Here is a 14036-nt window from a genome sequence, read left to right as displayed (position 1 = left end):
GTGGATACTACATGTTCACTTAAAATCCCTTGAGCAACATCCATCCGGTTACATGAACAGGTGTCTCAAATAAAATATCAAATTTCCCAGAATTTTTCAGGAAAAAAAGATGAAAATGGTCTTTCCTGAATCAAAATTCTTGTCCAGGCCAATGAAACGGAAGACTGTTTTACCAAACCTGAATATCAAGTATATATGTATAAAATTAACCTACTTTTTTAAGCAGTCGCCAATTGATGTCATTCCTGAATCCTAGTAATATATATATATTCATTAAATTTTCAAAAAAAGAGTTTTACTTTGGCTGGTACATTTTAAATATACTTTGAAAGAAACATTTCTACTGACTGATCGCATATGTGCTGTTTGTGTATTAAGTGTATAACTGCAATGATGAGTAAGATATATACACACTTCATAAATTGTTCCCGTCTTGAAATGATGAATGCCTGTAGAGATACAGCAGAGACAACCTCTCTCATTCAGTCGTGACAAAGTTAAAAGACTATAGTTTTCAGCAATGTGACGGTAACTCTGGGGAAAAACTAGGGCACAGTTTGTTCTACTCAACACAAACAGAAGATGGATGACGGATGAATACATATTTTGTAGGTCATCTCTTATGCACTGTGCATATTAAGCTTAAAAGATAAGTACCAGTTTGTAATTAATGCTAAAATATTGCTTGCCTAGATACATTCTAACCCCCTTTTCAAGAGACTTTCAGACACAGAATGGGTTAAATTTAGATCATCTCAGTAAGGGAATAATTACCCTGAGGGGAGGAGGGGGGAGGGGGGGTAATGAAAGGATTGATGAAAAAAGTTTGAGCAGAATTATAGTGACCATTTTTCTACTTCTTGGAATAGCTGCATAAAGGCTATATATAATCGCTTAACCTTCAACGCTTGTACAATATTGCTTGGCGAGTTTTTACTTCCTCGTACAGCTTTGATAATGATAATTATAATTATAACGAGCAACCTGTATAGCGGAATATGCGATGGCTTCGAAGCGCTGTACAAAGCCTCTATAAAATATATAAAAACAACAAATAGTAATAAGAACTACAAGCAAAATATCCAATATATCAAAAACATAATAAATATATCCAATTGATGTATAGTAATTAATTAGCAAGGAAATATCTAAAATACTATTTGAAACAACAACAAATATAATGGAGTGATAAACAAAATAAAAGAGAAACAACTATATAACAATAAAAAAAATAAAAAAACTATGTTAGCACATATTGCAAAAATACTACACAAATATTGCAAAGGAACGCAATAACAATATCTCAATAATAGCAGACGTTATTTCAAGAAGTGCGTTCTTCTAGTGTAAATGTAACATATATTTACAGCCCCCACCCCCCCAAAAAAAACACATCCATGCTTGTCATACACAGCTCTGTGAACCCACAAATGCCAGTTCTTTCAAGGAAAGTGGCAGTTCCCTAGTTCTCACTCCAGGGTTCTTGCAAATGGAAGTGGAATGTAGTAAACTAACAGCCACTTGAACAAGGCCAGGCAGATCATATTTCTGGGATCAATTAACATCCCGTGGAGTGGCATTTATTCTTATATGTTGTATTCTCTTTTGTCACTTGGAAGCCGGTGTATGTGCGCGTGCCTGTCCGTGCGTGTGTGTGTCTGTGTAAGTGTACTAATAGAACAGTTGAAACATTGCCAAGGAATACAAGCGACACCCTGAAAAAAAGCCTCGTTGAGTAAAGGCTGAATGCCGAAATGTTAATTGTGTCCTCGGCTGGGAATTCGCTTAATGTCTGAGAGCAAATATTACACCCTGTTTACATCTGACAGTCGACGCAATGTCTTGATTATAAATTTCTGACACCTTTTCGACGGATTCACATTATGACCTCCCTCTGAGAAAGCATCCGATAATCCTTGAATAATCCCTTATAATCCCTGGCGATAATTGACACCTCAACGTTATTTTGACTTGCGAGTCATTTCCAGAGTAACTGGTTAACAAAAGTTAGAACTATTTTTCTTTAATACCGTGTGGGTAGATTAAATAAACAAGTACTGTATCATTAAAATATGAAATTGAGCAAAACCTACTAATAGAGTAAAGTATAAATGAGCAAAAATATGTTTACAACTACAAAACTAACCTCTTTAGTTAATTAAACTCACACACCCTCTCCATCTCTCTACAAACCACGCCCCCCCAAGCTCCCCCCCCCCCGCATGTTTCATCATCTTCCATCGCATTTATGTACAGTACTGCATCTCTAGATTTCGTCACGGCACAATCTATTCGTACCACGGTTTGGTTTTTTTTCTTTTTTTCTTACTAAGAGGACTTTTATAATATTACAGAGCTGATGCGGCTGTATACTGTCATCAATGTTTAACTAGTCATTGCCTTACTGCAGTCTGATATTTGCATCAAAAGGTTATTTTTTTATCTCTTCCCTTTCTCGATCCCACCTTTGCCTGAGCCTCTTGTAATTTTAAACCGGCAGCAAAAAAGATACTCAAAATCTTCCACGAGCATTTTTAGAGGTTTATGTGCAGAGGAGTCTAGAGCTCTTCTTTGCCTGCGAGTGATGGATTTGTAGCACTAAATTTCTTCGTGCTTCTTCATCTATAAGCAGATGTGGAAGCTCGGTTGTTGGGAACATAACAGGGGCCTACTGTTGGGGGCTCGGATACTTCAGCCGGATCGAACAAGTTGTTCAAATCGGGCGGAAAGCAACAAACAGATCAAAAAATGTTCCACTTAGTACGGCTTAAATTGTCTACCGATTTATCCTATCTCCAAAAATAATTTCTTTTTTTCCTTTTTTTGGAGGGGGGTGGTTGAAATTCACTCCGCTTTAAAACCACAGGAGGTGTGCAGTATCCGAATGAAGTGACTGGCTGCATATATATATATATATATATATATATATATATATATATATATATATATATATATATATATATATATATATATATATATATAGGAATAACGGAAAAACTGTTATATATATATATATATATACATATATATATCTATATATATATATCTATATATATATATATATATATATATATATATATATATATATATATTCAGAGGCTCACAGAGGGATGGCACTGACACTCTGCATTTTGACAATTTGATACAACATTTCTAACTCTTTAATAGAAGTCATTTTTAGCATTTATAGTAAATGGTTCTTTTTTTTCTTTCCGTAAAAATATGAAAGTGAGACTAGTCAGTATTTTTTTTTTACTTAAAAGACTGATAAGTTTAAATCTGTAGTTAAAATACATGAAAGTAATAGTGCGTACAATACAGTATCTCAAAGTTAGTAAAAATATTGAGAAATATGGTAAGCTATTTAAAACAAAAGTTTCACACTGAAATATTCATCTGAAAAGTATTGTAGAAGAGAGAAAAAGAAGGAGCTTTGAGAATTTTTATATACTGTATTAGTTTCATGACCATATCTAAGAGTCAGGTGAGGTGGTCAGTGTCAAAGGTTATCAGGTCACTTTAGACACGGTAGAGACAGAGTGCAGTTCTTGTGGGGCGACAGGTAAGCGAATTAAATTCCACTTGGTCCTTTCATGAAGTCACAATTTGCTTTAAGTATATTGAATGAGAATCAATTTAATCTTGAGACAACACGCTCAGGCATAACACGCAGGTAATTCACACAAGTATACATACATATTCACATACACACATGCTAACTTGACTACTAACAGTAGTTTACATTTGAGATTCTTTCCATTAAAATATTACAGTAAATATGGCACAAGACACAACACTAAAAGGAATGCAATCTTAAAAAAAATTCCTGCGTTAGTCCGATTTCACAGATCTTACCAAAAAAAGAAGGGAAAAAAAGATCAAATATGAGCCAGTACTATATATAAGCTGTGTATGCACTATTAGTAAAGTCAACTAAAACGAAAAGCAGATGAAGACAAATATTATGAGCCCTCACGGTACTCTGCACTTTTCCTAAAATTTGCTTCCATGTAACAAATACGTTGAACGTGTTTTGCATTACAACACTCTCATGAAACTGTAATTATACAGGCTCTAAAAAAAAAAAAAAAAAAAAAATGACCAGACTTTACTAAGTACCACCGTACAGATACAATGTCTTTTGTTTGGCAAGATGTGTTTACCCAAGGCCACATCACTGTGCACTATCCAATTTATAATTACTATCTGCTAGATACAATATACCGGACACTTTAAAAGCCTGAAAATCGTCCATTGTTGCAAAAAAAGAATGTAAAAAAAATAAACGAATGACGAAGAAGAAGAAGAAGGAAGAAAAAGACGAATAAAGAATAAGAATAAGAAGAGGGAAAAAACACAGGAACGGAAAGAAACCTGCCACATAAGTAAACAATTCGTCGTCCTGAGTCATCTCATTAATCAAACAGACGGCAAGGAGACTGATTCTCAGGTAACTCACGCTTACGTCATCTCTCTCTGACTGAGAGAGATCACCGCAAAGACCAACCGACCAGTGTGTGTGTACGTGTGTCGGTACAATAGGATTTACCGTGGTCTACGACTAAGGGCAAGATATAATATATATATACGTGTGGCGAGGATCGAAAAACTTGCACTGGTGCTTCAAAAAGAAGCCGTTGCCTGATTGGCAAAAATCAATAAGCCATGTTAGACAAGCGGAGTGGTGGTGACCTCGGTGTCAGGTGGCAACTGGCTAATGGTTTTAGGGATGAGGTTGTGAGGTGTGCAAAAGAAATTGCTAAGACAAAATATTGCTAAGACAAAAAATTGCTTCCATGAGGTGGGCAGAGGTAGGTAATGAGTTTCAGAGAGTGGGAACAATAAAAGAGGCGATAAGACTTCAAGGGTCAATGTTATTTTCTTCTTGTCCTCTTCAGTGATATGACTCATTTTCTAGCCTATAATGACAACAGTGAGCTTTCAGTTTGATCTCTATGTATCGTTGCATGAAAAATATTTGCAAATTGTTCCCACAGATATTTCCACATAGTCAGTGCCTTGTTAAATATGGCTATGTTATAATTGTTAAAAATGGAGAGAAAAAAAACGGATAAATATGAACCTACATTTAAGCGGTTTATTAACCATGTTATGATTTAACAAAAAACCTGATAAATTTAGTAATAATTTAACCAAAATAAAGCAAAGTCTGAAACAAACAAGATTCACAATCCAAACTGAAGAAGAGAAAAGTATTCTACATGAACAGGGTTCTGATTTTCACGAACTGTAATAGAAACTAAATCTTAAGCGATGAGAGAGCCTCTGGTGGCCTGTCAAAAGTGGTATGGATTTGGAAAGGAGGGGGATGTACTGTAGTGGGTTCAAGCATGGAGGTGTTTTTACCTCCATGGTTCAAGTTTCTAAGGGTAATCGTGGTACAGTGTTAAAATAGGAAAATGCGTATGTTGATAGTAGACACCCTGTAAGAGAGTAGTGAAGTACATCCCATGCACTCTCAAGCTGTAGTAAAGGATAAATATATTTCTTTTAGAACTTCGGTACACACTTAATATACAGATATAATATAAACACTTACAAGTTGAATTGAGGACAGGAATTACAAATGACTGCTCCGTTTGTTGTTAATAATTCAGAAGTCAGACTAAGAACTGAAGGAATTTTCAACGTGAGGTCGTCAGTATGAACCTCTAAACCTGCTCTGGTGATTCGTTGCTATCTGAATCTACTTTTGAGAACGCTACATTTTTAATGAATGAATATAGGCTGACCTATGATATTTATGAGCAAAATGATAAAAAGTTTGGGATTTCCAACCCAGTCGCTTTAACAAGGTCACTGATCAGAGGCCGACACCAAGATCTGATTGAATAAGGCTACTATGTGACATACCCTTGGGGGGGGGGGGGCTTTATACAGTCGCCCACCTGCTGTCAGGGCCAGAGCCCAGATTGACAAGAAAAGAGACCCATATACATACTAGAGCATCAGTTATGCAGTAGCACTACTCTGACAAATATGGGAGTATTACATACTCTACATTGTCTACAACCATCAAGAAACTTTGACAGTGTAACCTTCTTAAACATTGAATGTGAAATATCAACTAAATAGTACTACAAACTCTGGCATGTTTAGTATTATTCCAAACATTGCAACACTATAAAGGAAACATTAACAACATCAAGAAAACATTACACACTTCCCCTCAGACTAGGATTCTAGTTGATGTTCAGTTTCCATAGCTCCATGAAGACATTAACACTCAACAATTAATAAGAGTTTTGTTGTCACAGTACAACACAGTGACCATTTTGTATATGTGCATATATGCCATGTACATCAAGTAGTCCAACTTCCATGTATATATATAGTACGGTAGATATTGGAGGTTCTGTACATAATACAGGACAGGACACATACTATAGGACCTATTTTACTCCCACAATGCAGTTGTCTACAGGGCCATAGCCTGCGGGGGAGGGGCCATAGCCTGTTGGGGGAGGGGCCATAGCCTGCAGGGGGAGGGGCCATAGTCTGAAGGGGGGCTGGGAGACAACTGCCCCCTGAGACTTTCACTTCCTTGATGAAAGTAGGCCTAAGATAATGTGAACGCTTGGACAGTATGTGAGCTATTTCATTAAGTTTTATCGAAATGTTCATATCAATTCTTCTGATTTCATTAGTCAGTTACGTGTGCAACCTCAAGATTCTAGGCACGTATTGTAGTAACGGCATTCAAAAAGAACACAAGGTTTAGTTTAACCGTTCATCACTTATATACATGCACAATCGCGGATGCGATGATTGTGCATTAATTGTTTTGTTTTTTCCAGGTTTGTTAAAATAACAATAAACGTAGAGAGCTCCTAAGATTTAACCTAGCTGCGTGAACAGTGTAGTAGTCTAATGTGAAACGCTTGCTGGATACCGGTAACATACGTGTGATGTTACTCTAACTGACATGATACACGGTACACACCTGAAGTCAATGTTCTGTAGGTTGTTAGCTCTTTAGTCTTGTAACATACACACAGGAATGGTGTGTAGTGATACAACAGCTGAACCATCAACCAAAAACAGTGTGGTCAGCAATCGTCATGAGATTCTCAAAGTAAAGAATGTTTAGATGCAACTTCCAAGGCTTGGAAAGAGCAATTTCCATCTCATGATGGTCCCCATTGGGAATTCCCCCATCCCTCAGGCTCACTAAATCTTTCTTAAAAAGGACCCTGACCTCAACTGTCCAGGTAGTGATTCTACCCAGGCTATGGACCTGGTCTAGTTCAATGTAAATATAATGTTCTGAAGCTATAGTAATGGGTGATAATGTACAGTAAACCTACTGTATAGAGGCTAACAGATATAACAGTCAGGACATATAAGCTCTAGTAATTAGTCAGTGCTTTTTTTTCGCAACGGTGGCATTTTTAGATATCTTTATCATTCTTTATCATCACATATAGCTTTATACTGTACATGTTTATTTATAGAAATTGTCAAAGTCTTTGAATTTAATATCACACTTCAGCTTCCCTCCCTCCCTCCCCCACCCTTTATGTATTGCCTCATGCTATAGCAAAACAAATTATTCTCTGACCTTTACTGTTATGTACATATAGGTGACAGATCCATGGATTGTAGAAACAGAATTCTGTCAGCTAACTGTATCCATTGTACATGATCTAGCAATATAGTGTCCAGAACGCAGTCATCATGCAGCTAGCTTTTCATGAATTATTGAGTGTTATTACTACAGAGCATTGATGGAGTCTAAAGGGCAACTCTAGAAATGGAAACTGATAAATATGAAGCAATCAACAAACATTCAAGTTTAAGAAACATACTTTAAAATCCAACATTCAGTGCCACGTTCTGGTAGTAATCCATTTCATTATGGCTTAGATGCAGGAAACTTTGTCCACACAGTAACTACCTGGTAGATCATTATACAATTTTATGTATATATAACTGAGTCCATTCACTCCTAGACACAGTCTTTTGACAGATACACTGTACTGTAAAGTACAGTAGCTTGTATACATGCTGTACAATTCATTACTTCCAAGGGTCATGTGCATTCAGCCAGACAGCAAAGAAGCACATATTTGTACACACAAACATACATACATGTACAGTGTCTATATGTAGGCCTACCTGAGATTTTATGTATGAGAATGAGATTAAACAGCATCTAAAGCAAAATGAGATGGTGGATTAAAGACATAATTGGACATGATTTACGACATCTTGTCATCAAACTAAAACTCTCTGGACTCACTTTAACCTCCATGGTTTAACCTCAATGGTTTAACACAGGATACAGTAGACCAGTGTATAATCAACACTGTAGCTGGAGCTGTGTTTACACCATAGTTCAGTGCAAATATATAAACCCTAGTGTCAAACCTTGTGCGAACTAGCAAAAGTACAATACCCCATTAAAATTTTAATACACAATCTCTTGAAGTACTGTAAACAAAACTACATATGAAAGAAATGACACTAGATATCTAGGCTATATTTATAGGCTATATACTTCATATGAAAGCTTCCTGAATTTTTTTGTCTGAACAAGGTCGAAAGTCAAAGTAAAACTATAACCTGGCTGTATCTATTACAGTGTTACATTACAAACTTGACACTATATATACTCTTTCTTAATGGAGTTACTACTAAAGGAATGTACTGTAGTCAGTGTTAATATCAAAGCACTTAGCATGTACATGCAGGCTAGCAATGTCATCAGTTTTAGATCTATCATGTGTAATTTATATGGATTCTAGACTTGCATATTTTATGACTTTAAAGGTTAAAAGCAATTTGCACAAAAAAAACCATTGAAGGTCCTCTGGTTTTCATGAAACAATTGGCTATATTTGAAAAGAGTATACTGTCTCACATATCAAATATTAGAAAGTCATTTGTGTTCAATATTCAGTCTAAATTATTATTATATGTTAAAACTATAACTGGTCATTGTCATTTAGTAATGATCAACTTAATTGGTCCGCTGCTTGACTGTACTATAAATCAAGCTGTTAACTAATTTATTGAGTGTACTGTATAAGCAGATTTAGCTAAATATTGATTTTCTTCAAAAGAATTGAAAATTTAAAAGAAAAGAGGGGCAAAAACACAGACAAACAAGGGATTATAATCTCTTACCCAACAGAAAATATTAAAAGAATTTAATGCAACTTGAGCTGCATTTTCCAGGCTTGCAGCTGAGTAAACACTTCTAGAGGATGCTAGATTGAAAAGTACAATCATTAATATTCATGAAATAGAACAAAGTGCACTTTAGAGAAACAGCAGGTACAATATGCTCAGCTGAGTGTTTTTCATGATTTTGTCTTACAAACACTCTAAAAGAAAGGTGACATTAAGAATGCATGTCCTGCCATCAGTTACGTAACTTAACAGCTTTTAAATTAGATTATAATTAAAATTCTCGAAAATCGCACCAGGAACGATGAAATTAGGTGTTACTTGGATGGTTGGCCAATGATGAAGAAATTGAAATAGACATTCAATGGGACAAAAAGAAAATCCTGTACTAGACTGAACGGATAAATATAAACTTGCAAATTAGAAGCTATAGCTGACTAATGGGAAACTTCAGCATTTCTTTACCTAGAGGGGTGTTGTCATAACGGTCCTAAAAGTCTCAGATAGATACGGCTCTGGGTCCAGTATACAGATCTCCAAAGATTTTGTATAGCGTTGGATACTATATAAATCTCAGTCAGATACGCTAGTTGTGTGAAAATTGTTAAAGATGATCTTCATAATTAAGAGCTGTAAGTCCAGCATGTTCCATTTCAGAGGCTCGGATACAATTTTAGTGACGCTCAAAGAACCTCCTGATTGGTTGACCAGATGTGTGTATTTAGTAGCCAAACGAATGGTGGGCAACATTTAGTTGCTTAAATGAGCTACCTTTGAGTGGTCAAAAAAACTATGTTAGTTTCAATATATGTCATATACTACGTGTGAATGAGCAGGTATTTGGCCCAGAAGTGTCTGTCAGAGATTCCTCAAAGGGATTCTCAGCCGTCATATAGAGACATGCAGCTTGTCAAGATTGCGGAACTAGAAAGGACCGATACAATAGCGCCCTCTGTTGATTTAATTCATACCTAGATATCCTCAGCAATGACAAAAATCTAGTTTGATAAAGGATTAATCCAATGGTATGAGAATACTAAATTGTTAAACAGTTTAATATTTCCCAAGGGTTTAAAAGCCAATCAAAGCTGATTTGAAACCCTACATACATAGGATGATTGAAGACAAACACCTTCTTATATGCATAAAATCATTTCGACTGAGTGTTCAGGTCATAATAAACACAGGCCTGTGGCACACTGCAGCAACTTTTCCTCCTCCTGTGACTACCGTACCAGATAACTACTTATCATTACGATCTGATAGATTCACAGTGCCTTGACATAATCTCACCACTTTCTCAAAAAGTGAGAGAGCTGAAGGTACCCACATTAATTGACACCACTGCAATGCGTCCACCATGGTTGTTTGTTGTTTCGAAACCTCATTTTCCAGTTAATAAGTTACCCACTCCACAGAAGACAATAGCACAGCAGTAAATTTTGAACAGGTCAAAAGAATCTGGTACCAGGTGAAGTTTGGAACCAGGGATCTATTTGTTTGTTGGGCAGACTGAAACCCTAACCAGTACACTATGCCTCCACCAATAAAACACTTGTTAAGATGGACGTACTATATCTTGAATGGCAATGAAAAAAGTAGCTATAAATTTAGCATTACTTGCAATGTAATGCACTGTTCGTATTGTACCGTACATGTTACAATATACAAGTGCAATAACAATTATATCAGCATTACTTGTAATGTATATATGCACTTTTCGTATTGTACCGTACATGTTACAATATACTGTGCAATAACAATTAAATCAGTATTACTTGTAATGTATATATGCACTGTTTATATTGTACCGTACAAGTTATAATAGACCGTGCAATAACAATTAAATCAGTATTACTTGTAATGTACATGCACTGTTTATATTGTACCGTACAAGTTATAATAGACCGTGCAATAACTTAATTCAGTATTACTTGTAATGTATGCACTGTTTATATTGTACCGTACAAGCTATAATAGACCGTGCAATAACTTAATTCAGCATTACTTGTAATGTATATACTGTTTATATTGTACCATACATGTAATATACTGTATCCTGCAATACAATACATACCAACATGGGTGATATAAAGACTGTTCAAAAGGAATGACCAAAATTTTGAGCAATTTCTGTCAAAACTCTACAAAGTAATATAATTTGGCCCTTAATAAATGTCAATTACCTTAATGCTAGTTCCAAGGTCTTGCAGTCAATTTGAGTCAGCAAATGCTATCTTTTGGAATCAACTCTCCACTCATCAAATTCTCCCAAACACCCAGTTTTATGATCTTTCATTCCCAACCCCCCCCCTTCCCCCACCTATTTTTGTCATAGAATATGTTGCCATGATGGGTAGACTTATATTAATCATTTAATGTATGATGTCATCGTCCATAACAATTGACATTCTCTGCTGCATTAAATTTACACAGATCTGCATGAATTAAGTTTCAGGTTGAGTAATTTTAAAAGATAATTTTGTCACTGATGCAGGCCTCTTTCATCATCTTTTCTCTCTTGTCTTTTTCATTTTACAGAGGTTTGTTATCTGCAGAGCAATGTTTGGGAGTTTTGAAAGGTCATCATTAAATTAGCATTTCTTCCAAAATCTAGCAAGCTTAAAATAGCTAAAAAATCTTCTCTTTTTGCTTCTATTTTCTTGCGGAGTGATGCCTGACCCTCCAATTTTAAAATCCAAACATTCTGGAGTGCTAAAACAGACAAGGACTTTAAATGTCTCAATGGGGACGATGGTAATCAGTTACACATGATCGTTCACGTTTAAGCTTGAGTGAGCTTTATCTGAATACATATGTGGACTGCTTGAGGGCTACAGCATATACTGTAGTCCTGATCATCAGATTTATGAAGAGAAGTAAAGCCTAGACAGATATAGTTAAAACATCTGTTAATTTTCAATTCAATGTCCTTTTCTACTTGTTCTATATATTCTACTACCCCAATAAAGCAATTGACACATTACAGTTTACTGAAAATACACTGAAATGGCAAATTGTTGCTGGCTTTTGGACTAGTTTTCTCCTGACATGTTTACCTTAGTAGCAAATTTGGCCGAAATCTGTCGTTTGGAATTAACCACAAATTTTTGCCCCTCTTTTGGGTCCAACCTGCCCAAAGGCGTTGGATCTTAGTAATGTGCCAGAGGCATACCTTCAGAGCTCCCCTCTCAAACTTTCTGCTATATGGTTCTCTCTCTACTGTCTTTAGGAACTTTTGTACATTTATCCACAGCCCGGACAGTTTCTCGTAATGTGCTAAGTCATTTTACTGAACACAAATTCTACGAGAATCGCCCTTCACGTACATTTATAGGCAAAGGTTTGATAATTCTTAATTGAAATTCTTAATTTGGATAAGTCATGTTTGGTATGAAGTTATGGGGTTTTCGTCACGGCGATACAGCACAAAGGTTATACAACACATGTAGCTGGGAAAGAAAACCAGTGTTTATCAACTTCTTCCGATTTCTTTCAAGTTTAAATACAGTTCTACATCCTTTCTGCCATATTTAAGAACTCTGAATTTTACCCCTCACAAAAATTTTGCAATTTTGTTGAAAAGAAAACTATAATCGATTTGTATAAATTTATACTTCTATTGTCCTGTGTTATGATAGTTATTGTTTTACTAAGCAATCAAATTTAATTTATCAAGTTTACATCTAACAGTTTGAACAGTCAATATGCTTCTATGCGCCTTTTAACACCGTGGACATCTTTCATTTCTTCAATGAACTGAAAACTACATATCTTTTATATTCAGCTAGCTTAGAACAAATTTTTCATGTAAACGAAAACTCCAACCACCATATAATAACATTCCAATATTTTGTTATCAGTTACACATGCCATACTTATGTTGTGTGCTGTCATGGGCTATTTTATCCTAAAAATTTACCAAAGTTTGTTGAGTATCTTAAATGTGAATGGAATGCATCACATCACTATCTTTATACATTTCATTCATTTATTTTCTGAAAACCTTGAATTTTCACAAATTGCATACTGCTCAAGTACTTTGAAAACTGTAAATTTTATCAAATATTTTCTTCACACAATTTCCATCCATCATCTGATAGAAAATTTGATCTGCCATATGTTTTCCTAGACGATCATAAAACCATCCTGCCTCTCTTCGTCATTCAGTCTTCTCTTGCTGCCCTAAATAAATTTTGCCCATTTGCCAATGCTTAATTAAAGCCATGCACTTTTTGCTTTTATCAACCATCTCGACTAAGCAATTCACGGTACAAAACTTATCCCCAAAAATTTGAATATATAGATATTTGTAATCCAAACGCAACCAAGAGAAAAAATGAAAATAATCACTGCAGTGATAATGATGTCAGACGATAGGAGATGTTGATATAAATGAACATCTGATCTTAAAAATTATTAAAAACCTACTTGTGTTTATAAATTATGCTAATTGCCGTAACATAACTTGTCAAGAAATTTATTAAGAACATTACAAGAAATGTTTTCAAAGGACAAGCATCAGAAAATTTAACAAACTGGGATGCATATAAAATGACATGGAAGGGTTTCTTACCTGAACTGCCCTTCAGACTCAAGCCCATTGCTTTTGTCTCCAGCTTAGATCTTCCTCTCAAAGACTTCATACATTAAATCCTAATGCAATGTCCTTTCTTAGGGAGTGTATAGTAGTATATAGGAGAAGCTATTTTACATAATGCACCCTCTCACACCGAGCCCATTGTCCGCAACACACTGTGATCTGCTTATCTCATATAAATTATGCTAATAAATGGCTCATTTACGAAGATAAACTTCCACCAAACGACAGCCTAAAATAAGCCCTGAAAATCATGTTATAAACAGCACAAAGATATAGTTCA

The 14036-nt window shown here is 35.5% G+C and overlaps 1 protein-coding gene across 6 annotated transcripts in view; it reads right to left on the bottom strand.

Moving 5' to 3' along the window:
* LOC139959060 (uncharacterized) overlaps nt 1-14036 on the bottom strand; it is a 51936-nt gene that overhangs the window by 37782 nt on the left and 118 nt on the right. Inside the window, exon 1 of one of the 6 annotated variants that reach the window (XM_071956611.1) lies at nt 13730-14031. The exons of 4 other annotated variants lie outside the window; for them this stretch is intronic. The gene's annotated coding sequence lies outside the window, so the exon portion shown is untranslated. Of the gene's footprint in view, nt 1-13729; nt 14032-14036 lie in introns of those variants that run through there. One more of the 6 variants, XM_071956608.1, reaches the window with a different exon arrangement.

Source organism: Apostichopus japonicus, chromosome 18, assembly GCF_037975245.1.
Source record: "Apostichopus japonicus isolate 1M-3 chromosome 18, ASM3797524v1, whole genome shotgun sequence".
NCBI classification, from domain to species: Eukaryota; Metazoa; Echinodermata; class Holothuroidea; order Aspidochirotida; family Stichopodidae; genus Apostichopus; species Apostichopus japonicus.
This window is presented reverse-complemented; position numbering and strand designations above follow the sequence as displayed.